The sequence below is a fragment of the Vanellus vanellus genome (genome assembly GCF_965231255.1).
Source record: "Vanellus vanellus genome assembly, chromosome: 1".
In the NCBI taxonomy this organism is placed as follows: domain Eukaryota; kingdom Metazoa; phylum Chordata; class Aves; order Charadriiformes; family Charadriidae; genus Vanellus; species Vanellus vanellus.
In genome coordinates, this window is record NC_138905.1 from 26,983,787 (window position 1) to 26,996,343 (window position 12,557).

The window sequence follows — 12,557 nt, forward strand, 5'->3', positions numbered from 1 at the left end:
ATCTCTCAAGAAAGCACATTAATGACTAACTCTGAGGGTGAGCTACTCATGAGCAGATAAGGACTGCTGTCTGCTTGTGGACCAAACCATTGCCTGCTTTTTAAACCATGACCTTGGAACGCTGTGCATGACGTATAGTCTGCATTACTGCTTGAATCCTCAGCCTACTTTCTGTCGTGGTTTTTATCTATTGTCTCAGATCTTAACTAAGAATAACAGGTATGAGAGAGTTCCTTTTTTTTTTTTTTTTACATTTATCTGAATTCAAAATAATTAAAGTATTTACAAAAAATCTGGCACAACCTGAAATGCTTTCTTCTTACGACGGATTGCCATTACACAAGCCCCAAGGGTGAATGAATATTCCGCTAATGGGACTGTAACAGTAATGAATCACTGGAATCTTTGTCTTTGTCACAGAACAAAGATGAATCAGCTGAAATACTATCCAGAAGATTATAAGTCTAGAGTGATGGTTATGATTAGCAAAGTTAAAGGTTCCACTGTCTGATTTGTATACTGTAACTCTCAAACCTTGCAAAACTGCTTACAATTGAGCTCTCTGGGGTCCCGTTAATAATTCCGACTCTCACTCTCTTGTTGATAGCTTCTTGCTGAAGGTCATATTCTGATGAAGCAGATAATTTTAAATACTTCTTTTGTCTTTTGAAACTTAATCTAAAATACTTCTGGGGAAAAAAGAAAGATGTTGCAATGCTCACTTTTCTTGATATATGCATTTGAGAAGTTATATATAAAAAGTAATGATGTTTCCTCACTGAAAAGTTATCCCAGATATCTGACAACCTGAGGGACATAGCTGCATGAATCTGGGCCAGGTGAACTTCAGCAGACTTGACAGAAAAATGCAGCAGTGTGTCCTTGCAGATTTTGTCATCCCTTCTATTTGACTACTACCATATCCTATGTTTTTTGATCCAAGGAAACACACAGTGCTTTCTTAGCCTTTTGTGTCATTTGTAAGAAGAAATGGTTCCCTATTTTCCTTTGGGGAACAATGGAAAAACACTGGATCATGATTAGCCCACCAATGATTTAATAACTACCCTTGCTATAAAATTTGAATACAAATCAAAACTTAGCTCTAACCTACATTTCCAGCCAGAGATACTAGCCCAGGTTTATGGTGGGTTTACCTTGGCTGGCTGGCACATGTCCACCCAGCTGCCCTCTCACTCTCCCTCTTCAGCAGAACAGGGGGAGAAAATAAGACAGAAAAGCTTGTGGATAGAGATAAGGACAGGGAAATTGCTCACCAATCACCACCACTGGCAAAACAGATTTGACTTCGGGAAAAGTAATTTAATTTCTTGAAAAAAAAAAAACAAACAAGGAGTAGGATAGCAATGAACGATAAACCTTCCCCATTCTTTCAAGGCTCAGCTTCACTCCTTCATTCCTAACTCTTCTACCTTCCACAGGTTGTAGCTCTTTGAGAACTGCCCCAGCATGTATCCTCTCCATGGAGTACAGTCCTTCAGGAAAAGACTGCTCCAGAGTGGGTCCCTGACAGGCTGAAGTTCCTGCCAGAAAACCTGCTTCTGCATGGACTCCTCTCCATGGGCCACAGTTTCTGCCAGGAGCCTGCTCCAGCATGGGGTCTCCATGGGCTGCAGCTTCATTCAGGGTATCTCCACCTGCTCCATTGCTGAGTCCTCCAAGGGCTGCAGTACAAGTACCTGCTCTACCATGGTCGTCCATGGGCTGCAACAGCCCCAACTCTTTCAGCCTCCTTTGACCTGCTGGCCACACTTCTTCTGATGCAGCCCAGGATACTGTTGGCCTTCTGGGCTGCAGTCTCACACTGCTGGCTCATTTTGAGCTTTTCGTCAATCAGCACCCCTAGGTCCTTCTCCTCAGGGCTGCTCTCCAGCCATTCCCCGCCGAGCCTGTATTTGTGCTTGGGATTGCCCCGACCCAGATGTAGGACCTTGCACTTGGCCTTGTTGAACTGCATGAGGTTGGCTCGGGCCCACCTCTCCATCCTGTCCAGGTCTCTCTGGATGGCATCCCTCCCCTCCAACGTGTCTACCTCGCCAAAGAGCTTGGTATCATCGGCAAACTTGCTGAGAGTGCACTCGACCCCACTGTCCATGTCGCTGACATATACTGGGGATGGAGTTGTGTGTTATCACACCTAAATACTTTTGTTTCAATATACTGAATCCTGTGTTTTTCCTTTAGACTCCAGATAAAAATGACTGAGAAGATATCTGACAAGTTAGGTAAAACACTATAATATTTATTGGGTTTAAGTTTGTTTATTGGTCTTTTTGTCTATTGAATCTTTCAGAAAAGCAAAATTTGTTGCTTTTAATGTCATTGAAAACTCACAAATAAAACAGTGACTTTGAATACTGAATATGGAAAAGATATGGGTGTTGTTTTCGCCTACTTTCTTTTACGGCATTGCTACTTAAATATTTGCAAAGAATAGTTTTAAAGTTAAATGAAAAGTCATGAACTGATGTCAACTAAACCATCAAAATATTTAGGGCTCTGGAGACAGACAGGATGAATACATTGATCTGAGAAACAGCAGGCCTGAATTTAATGGAGGTTGCCAAAAAAGTAAATGAATTAGAAAAGAGAATTTATTAATCATGAATTTAATTCTCAAAAAATTACATCAGGAGCTTTTGAAGGGACGTTTATTTTTAAATTTCTTAACCTTACATTGTAGTGAGATGTTGTAATTTAAAGTATACAGCGAAGCTTCAGATTTATATTTAAGCAAATTTTTTTTAAAAATGTGAATGCCTGTAAATGCATTAAAAACTACCTGTATTTGACTTGGGAAATTGTTGCTTCCAAGGTCTGGAACAGTACCTGGTGGAAGGTGGGAAGAGTGGGGTTCTGTGCACCTCCTTCCCTTCAAATGAGTATATCATAACACTTCCCATGCTTGCGTTTGCTGGATTTCTGTTAGAGATTATACTTCCTGTGCTGAAAAATTGCTATATATTTTGTAGTAGCTTTTTAAGTCGGTAGCATACTTTTAAGTATAAGCACTTATACTTTTAAGTATGCTTATACGGTATGTTGAACTTGAAGCATTAATTTGTTTCCTTGCCCCGAAGCATCCACCATATCTTAAAGGTGAGAGGTAAATCACCCTTTCCCATCTAAGTTTTTGTATGAATGGATGCCATTTTAAACTTAAGAGGTAGTTTAGAAAGTCGTTCCTGAAATATTTAAGCTGTTAGATTCTGCCTCCCTGATGAGTCTGGAGACAGTTTACTTTTAGGCGTCAAGTGCTCTTCTCTGCTCTATTCCCTGGAGCAGCAAACCAGATTATTCCCAGGAAGGTACTCAGACAACTGCCGATAATAATTATCTGTTCGTGTTAGGAACTGGAAATTATTTTCCCACTACCATTCCATGGAGGGAGGTTCTGCTGTCACTTGAATGACAATTTTTATTTGCCACTACTGAAACCTTCTCTAGCCCTATCCACTGCTGAGCTGAAGTCTTGAGGCAGGATGTGATAGGCATGTCTTTTCAGCGGATACCAATAACTGGGGATGGCAGAGCAACTATTCCATGCATTCACCAGCCATCACAAAATCTCCCAGCCTACAGGTGTTCTCCCCAGCATCTTCCACTACTGATTTAAGACAGAGCTAACTTGTCTAATGTGGCTACTGGCTCCTCCTTCCCCACTTTCCCTCCCAAACACATAGACAGAAAGCTAAGACCCTTCTCACAGGACGGCCTTGTTTGAATTCAATCTGTGACCCAAGAAAAAATCCTTGCTTTTTTATTGTGATTATTTCTTTTTTTGTATCACATGACACTCTGAGGGGATTATGTTCCTTTTTCCACTTCCTACCTGAGGTTCTTTGACTAAATTTTCCATTATATATCTTAATTAACACATTCTAGGTTGTAGTCTGCATGTCTCTGTTACAGACTTTTGAGGTTATAAAGGTAAAAGTTTATATGTACAATGAGAAATAATAAATGCACAGTTTCTTACTTGATTTGTGACTAGTTTTCTATTGAAAGTATTAACACATAACATGACATAATGAATGTTTACACTGTTAATCACTAAGTAGCATCACATTCCTTTTTGTACATACTCTTAGTTTTACAGGTTATAATGGTTAGCTATTGGCTACCTTGGCCATGCAAAAAAGGATTTCCAAAGCATGAATAAAAAATGTAGTATATTACATTTATAAAAGCAAATGAAACAAGTATTGCAGCCACTTAAGGCTGAATACCTATGGACTCTGTTGCCTGAGTACAGATACAACAGGAAATGTTTGCTTTTCCTTCTATCCACCCTATACGTAAAGCAATACCGCAGATCTTAATAATTTCATTTAGTTAACCAGGCTCTTCTCCTTCATGCATATTTCCTTTATCTCGCTACAACTCTCTGTCTTAAGATCATGTCTCCTATTGCTTCATTAATTGTCTGTATCAGTTATCATTCCCCCATTTCTCACCAGCAGACCCTTTAGTGAGCATCGCAAATCCACAGTAATGTAAATTATAACAGTATGTGACCCCATAAAACCCCGCTGTTAAGATCAAATATCACAAGAGTTAGAAGAGGAAGAAGTGCCTTCTGGGGTTGATTGCCACCTTGAGGGCTCTGGTGATGTAGCAGTGTACTGGACATCACACTAAAATGTCCTAAAGGAGATGCCAAAACCCAGACTACAAACCCAGGCTTAGCACACAGTCTAAACAACCTATACAAGTTATTTCTTTCAACTATTGGAGAAAAGGTACATGCATATTACAAGAAATTTGAGGGATGTTACAGGACAGAGTGCAAATCATCTGACTCAATTTAGTGATTTAGTGAAGGAGGCAGTCTTCCTGTTGATTTGGCATTGTGTATTGTAGAATGTAAGAGGGAAAATATTTATATTTCTATAATAAAATGTTTCAAATTATTATAGATTATTAGGAATCTTTTTTTCACTCATCACTAGGGACTGCATTCAACTAGAAGTAGGGTTATTGAGAGATTCTTCATACCAGATTATCTCACTGCTCTTTGTTCGGAGTGCTTTCTTGAATACAAGAGATTAAATTCAAATTTCTGTATCAGATCAGACAAGGAAGTTGAAGTTAGATTCTCACCTAATGTATACCTTTACAAATGAGGCACATATTTCTTAGTAATAGCTCTTTGTTTCTGGCATTATATTTTGCAAGTGATGCAGGGCACTCCAAAATATGGAAGAGCATTTCATTTCTGGTTAACTGAAATGTTTACACAACTCCCACCATTTTTCCTGATTTAATACATTTCTGAAAAATGTTAATGCCATGTTGTCCAGAATCAGTCTTTCCCACGTTTTTTTTTTTTTTTTTCATTTTATTGCCAAATCAAACATATAAATGACACAGCCCTGCTATTAGATCCCTTGCAATATGTTGCCTAAAATGACTTACTGTGATTTCTTTTCAATGGTGTTTTTCTATTGGGAGGATTTTTTTGTAAGACTGGGACTGAAGACAATAGCATAGGGGTGATGTTTTCCATCACAGCTTAGAAAATTAGACAAAACTCATCTCAGCTTTCTGTCTGTATCACCTTAAATGCAGTTATTGGAACTATGATTATGCAGCTTTGACAGTTAACCGTGAAAAGTGATATATAGGTTTACTAAGAAAAAGGGAAACATTAAATTGTCCAACTGATTAAAAAGGAACTTCAATTCATGCAATTAGTAATGAGAAAAACAATCAGCTAAGGTGAAGTGATAGGCACAAGCAGTGAGGAAATAACGACCTCTAATTAGACATCAGAGTGTTTGTTGAATTAATTATGACAACTCTGGTCTTTGATCATTCCTGGACAGCCTTAAAAGGGAAATATGCAAGCAATAATAACAAACTAACATTGTATGAAAATAGCATAACTCATTCTAGAGGAGATATATTTTTTGTGTTCTTCATTTTAGTATTGTTTTAAGCCCCCATTTCTTTGGTATCTTAAATTTCAGCCAAATACTTTGGAACTTAACTGTGGTATGTCTTCTACTGGCTTATGAGAACAGTTCTCAGCTTTAACAGCCTTTCTTACTATTCTTCAACATATTTCAGTTGGTTCTGTCACCTAAACAGCACCTATTTTGATTCTCCTTGCTAACACCTATATCTTCATATTTTCCAGGCTGTTTTTTTCATACATATCCTTTCCAAAAATACTTACTATTATATTCAATGTCATCACATCAAAGAGCCTCAATTAACTTCTTTGCTATCATTAGTCTTTTTGACCCATGCTGAAAGATACCTTTTCATAATCTTTCAAACATGGTAACGTGATTTCATCTTCTGCCTTTTAAGGGGAAAGAATATTCTCTGTCCAGCCAGGAAAGGACTATAATGAGTTCTTTACTCAATTTACAGACACATTTGTATTCTTTCTTTCTTCTTTTAAATCTTTTTTTCTCTTAAGGTTTTGATTAAAATCTGAGTTGAAGAGCAATTAGTGATATAGCTCTTGATGTCCAATAGAATTATGTGGTTTTATATGTAGGCAAGGACAAGGGAAAAGATGTAGGTCATTACTATGAATGACGAGAAATGCAGTAGGTAAAGAAACACTGAGGATAGATGGAGAGGTATTTGTGTTTCCTAAAGATTCTTTAAAATGTCCAAAAAGTAATAAAGAAGTTAAACATCCATGGAATGACCGGTAAATAACTTGCATTAATAAAAACCCTAGGAAAACCAATGGAAAAGGTAGAATTAAATATATGTCATGCTGTTTCAGTGGGGCAGTAGCAAGACAAGCTTTTCAGGAAAAAGTAATGTATTTTATTATGCCAACCAGCGTAGCCAAGGAGAGGAAAAATCAGATATAGAAGATGTTGTTCAGTATCATATTTCAGTAGTAGCATATATGCTCCATACAGCTGTTTCAGATCTGGCTTGTGTGCCAGAAAGTATGACTGTGATTTCCAGTTGGACTTATAATGGATTTTAACTCTCTCTGTAGATCTTGTTTCGATTTTTATCATGGTATAATGCAAATCCTTGGGTAATTTAAGTTTCCGTAAAAGATCCCAGTTATTTATTGTATTTATAGATGACATGGAAGAGGAAGCAGGCTAAGATGGGGCAAAATATTTTAGTAACTCAGAAGCAGTAGACCCTGACAAACAAACGGCAACTTTAAAAGCATTAGGAAAAGGAACTTCATAGGACTAATGAAAAGGAATGCAAGAAGAAAAATGTACTGACTCCAAAAAAATGTTCGACAGGGAAGAAACATTTACTGGCATATTTGTTTAGAGAATAAGAAGTTAACAACATTAACTAGGGAAAAGAACAAGAACATCAAGGATATCCCAGTTGCCAGAAACTACTTCTTCCTCTGTTTCATAACACAAGAAAAGTGAACATTCAAAAAGATTTTAAAAACTTCACCTGTAAAGAAACTCCTTTTCACATAGTGTGTGGTTTGGCTTTGAATCTTATTGGCACAGTTCTCAAGGTCAAAAACTTTCCAAACTCAATGTATATAAATTGTACAGTGTGAGATTTTTCCTACAACATTACTGTGGCAATAACACCTTAAGTATTCATATTAAGTCCTGTGCTTCAGAGTTAATACAAAACTCTAATAATTGAGCAAAGACCTAAGACAAAAGGCAGACTATGCTGCCTCTGTCTACTGTGCATATACTTTTCTCAGAAGATGCGGCATGGGGAAATTTTAGATAAGATACCCAGCCAAACAAAAGAGAGATCTGATATAGCATGGGACTTCCTACAAACTGAGAGATGCAATAAAGTTCAAAGCTCTCAATATCACTTCTGCCCTTGCTGTCTTGCTGAGTGCAAATACTTTCATGCATTCAGATGCGTGCAATCAGCACTACCTTCCCTTTCTAGCTCCAATTCCTTACAATATGCATTGCCTGTCCCTTCATTTTCATTATGGAAATATTTCTCTCTTCTTATCATGTTATTTCTGCTACGATAATTAGGTTTTTCACTGCTTGCAAGTTCATAATTATGTTTCCATTTAATAGCATCATCTGTCAATACTTTTATTGATTCCATGATTGTCTTAATTTCTGTGACTTCAATGTTATCTTTGCCTTAAACTTTCTATCAACATTGATGTACAAATGCAAAAAAAAAAACAACAAAAAAGTAATCTGTGTAAATACTGCAAGATCTCTTTACTTGCAGCCTCAGATATTCAGAATGCAGAAAGTGCATCAGGAACAGTGAAAAAAGAGTAAAGCGATACACATGCAAAGCAAAGTATTATCAGATAAGAGTACATGGACATATACGAAACTAGAAAGAGACAGACAAGGAGACAGCAAAATGATAACCACATATTCAATAATAATTACTTCAAGGTTATATGTACACTCAGCAGTCAGCGTTCTGTATTGGAAAATATTTAAATATTTTATTCACTGCATAAAAAAAGAGTTAAAGGGGATCAGGAAATCAGATGATTCCATATTTATGATGTGACTGGAATAGTATCTTTGTTCCTTTATAGTGAATTTCTGTTCATATATAAGGTTAGATGCTGAGTGTTAGATTTCTAACTGCGTACCCTTCATATTTCTATTCGTTTCTACAAAATATATATGATTTATGTGGCTACAAAAATAGCACTGGAAGCTGCGAGTTGAAAATCTCTGTTTTAGTCTTCCATCACATGGTAGATGGGCATAACTGCACAGTAACAGCATGGAACAATGTCTATTGGAAATCCACTTTATTTTTTCCATACTTCAACTGAATTCTCAAGTCAGTCAGCTACATGTAGTGCATCAAACTGCCTGCTAAAGGCAGCTAAGAAATTTTTGACATGACATTTTTCTACTGGAAAAATGCAGATTTCTTTATGTCAAAACGAGTAGTTGTGTCTGCTGCAAAGTTGCCTGCCTGTTAGAGTTACAAGACATTTTAGAAACTAAGGAGCTTTGTCTTAAGCAAGTGTCCATTTAAAGGAGAAAGGCATCTGAGATTTGGGAGCTGTAAGGGCTTTCAGTTTTCTTGTGCCTGTAACTCATTAGACTGGCAAACAAAGACCTGGGCCGTCAGAGCAACGCATCATGTTTATTTAAGGAAAAATGTTAAAATGGACAGTAGTTTCATTTTTGGCAAGAAACGGTTTGAATGCCTCCTAACATTCAAGATATTTCAAAATAACAAATTTTCATTTTAGTGCCTGAAGATGTTTAATTATATCTATAAATGAACAAAGAATTTCCCCAAAGTGACAATTCCAGTTTTCATGCAGCCCTAATTTCCCTCCTTCAGACCAAAATTTCTCACTCAAATTAGCTACTTCACAATGCCAACATAGTGGAAAAGTACAAGAAGTAAAGAACTGCTGGCTCTACTAACAATTTGTGTTATCTTCCCCTAATCCCTGCTTTTATAGGAGGTGCAATAGAAATCCCATTTGGACAAAAGTAGAATGAGGAACTTCTTTATCATTATTATTTTCACAATGTGTATGAGTTAAGAATGAAAGTTAACTGGGTTTTATTACAGCCAGTATCTATTTACGTGCTGAATAAGAAGTAGTTAATGGAGACGTGTTTGAGAATTCACATACAGTTTTTCTTTCCAAACTATGAGACTATGTAGGCATTTTAAGTTTTTTAAGAATTATCTCATGAAACCAGTGAACAGAATGAAATGCCCTGCCATGTAAAGAATAACCCCAGAGACACAGAAACTTTCAAGAGATCAGCTATTCTAATTGTAGAACTTAATATACAATGTGGAAATTACAGAGCCAAGGTGATTAAAAAAACCCGGCATTACACTTATTCATTGACCTACCCTGTTATATTATATTCAATTGCTTCAATAATTCCTCCAGTTAAGGACTCCAAAATACAGCTACTGTAGGTATTGCCCTGATAGCACAGAGGTCTTAATTACCCTATGCCAGATGAGGCACAGCAAAAAGTGAATTTCTTTCCTGAGGTTGTATAAACAACACTTGCAATAAACACTATGTATTTCTTTCTGATGTGTGTCTGTGTGTTTGCAAATACCATTTTAAGTAATTGGTGCATCCTCAGGCACCTACAGAGGAGTGTGAGAATGGCTCCCCAGAATTGGTGTAGGTAGGGATCTAAACAGATATCACACTTTGAAGAAGTTCAAAAAGGCATCTATCTTGAGAAATAAGAACACTGACTTTTAACTTTCACCGATATCATGAATCAGAATATTCTTTAAAAATTAGTCCCATGCTATAGGACTTGCTTGCTTGAGTTTTCAAACTAAAATTTATTTATCAATACTCCAAACTATCATTGAGCCAAGTGCACTTATACTTACAGCATTCTGGAAGCCTGTGTTCAGGCTTCATCTTATCACTGTTTAAGTTTCTCTCTAAGCACATCTACAACTTACATATTAACATAATGGACATCACTTCATTTTTAGCTATGAGATAACTGCACGGAACTAAAAAAAAAAAAGAAAAATCTGGTTCAGCTGAGTAAATGCAGTAAGTTCTGAAGAATTTTCAGGTAGAACGATGTAAACTAATTCACAGTTTTGTTCCAGGATAAAAAGCTGCACAAAGTAGATACTAATGCAAGAGGTCTTAATATTCTAGAGAAATGCTGAACAGTACCTATAAACACAAAGTGTCTTTCTTGCAAATATATAGTCACACGTCTCTCATGTTCTTTAAAAAGAAAAAGAAACTTCGCAGGAGAAGTACTGGCCAAGGCCCAAAGGGATTTTGCAGGGATTAATGGTATTATGGGTCCCTTTGTTCCTTGGAGATGGCTGGTATCTCAGTCTTCATCAGTTAGGCAGACAATGGTATCACCATATCTCACATATCTCCCAAAGGTTATTATGTATTTTCCTCCCCCTATTCCACAATGAAGACAAGTAAGTGGAAAGAATTAATTTTGTTTTGATTTTCTAATAGCGTCCTTCTGAACAATGCTCTAACATATCATACAAAAGAAAACTAAAAGGAAAATGAGCAATTCCAGATTCTGACTATACTAACAATGGTCTCTGAAATATTGTCACTACATAATTGAATGCGAGAGTTTTTCTACCGGCTAATCACAGCATTTATTTCAAATATGGATACTTGATAGATATGTTAATATTTGATCTTTTAGTTTGCTTTCCTCCTCAACCTTCTCCAATGTGAACTTGTTGCCTGTGCTGTACTGTCAGCTGCAAGATGAACAAAGTTATGATGCCACTGGAGCATCTCGTATGACTATTCCTTTGCAAAATGAAAGATGATCAGTGCCTCACATCTTGATCAGCATTCCGTTATAAGACTACACCACTGTTGCAGCACCTCTCCTATGAGGAGAGGCTGAAAGAGTTGGGGCTGTTCAGCCTGGAGAAGAGAAGGCTCCAGGGAGATCTTATGGAGGCCTTCCAGTATCTTAAGGGGGCCTACAGGAGAGCTGGGGAAGGACTTTTTACTAGGGCATGTAGCGATAGGATGAGTGTGAATGGCTTTAAACTGGAAGAGACCAGGTTCAGATTAGACATTAGGAAGAAGTTTTTCACTTTGAGGGTAGTAAGGCACTAGAACAGGTTGCCCAGAGAGGTTGTTGAGGCCCCATCCCTGGAGGTGTTCAAGGCCAGGCTGGACGTGGCCTTGGGCAACCTGGTCTAGTGGGAGGTGTCCCTGCCTATGTCAGGGGGGTTGGAACTCGATGATCTTCAATGTCTTTTCAAACCTAATCCATTCTATGATTCTACGATTCTTTAAGCCAAATTCAACTCTAAGTCACTCTAAATATAGAATAACTATATTAAATTCAGTAGAACTTAATTTCTCCATAAAAATGTCTGGTATAAATACAAGCAAAAATGAAATTTATTTGATATAGCTATCCTATATAGATCTATCTGCATGGTCCTCCTGTTTATTGCTCAATAGTTAACAGACAGAAATACAGTTTGAAGATGTTTCAGTGTGTCAGACTTTTTAGGATATCTCCACAAGACAAATACATCTATTGAGAAAGGTGCTTTCCATTTCAAAGGTACTACAACCTCTCACTTCTGTGTGCTATAGAGAGTATCTAATGGCTGCCAGTGGGAAACAATATTCATTCCATTTTAAATGAAAAACGCCTTTGGTATTTGAATGTATTTATGAAACTGTGAATATATAGCTGTGCTTACCATTTCACAGTAATCCACTGAAGGATTATGCTGAGGCACAAGATAAGTACAAGTGCCTGAAGTAATCTGAGTACATGAAATAAAAATAGCCAGAGGAAAATGAAAATACTAATAAGTAGCTCCTATTTTTTTTTCTCCCTTTCAATTTTGATTAACTGCACAGTTTGACTAAAAAATCATCCTCTCTCAATTTTGGTAAGAAATGTTTTGATGGAAAAATTAAACATAAAACTTGATACATTCTTTTTTATTGTTGTTTTTTGAGCACAGAAAGATGACAACTATATTTATTTTTCCATGGTAACTCTACTTATTCTCATTTTCATACAAAAACACTGAATAATTAGAAACCAAACTGCCTGGTTATAAGGAAAATATTCAAGCAGAAT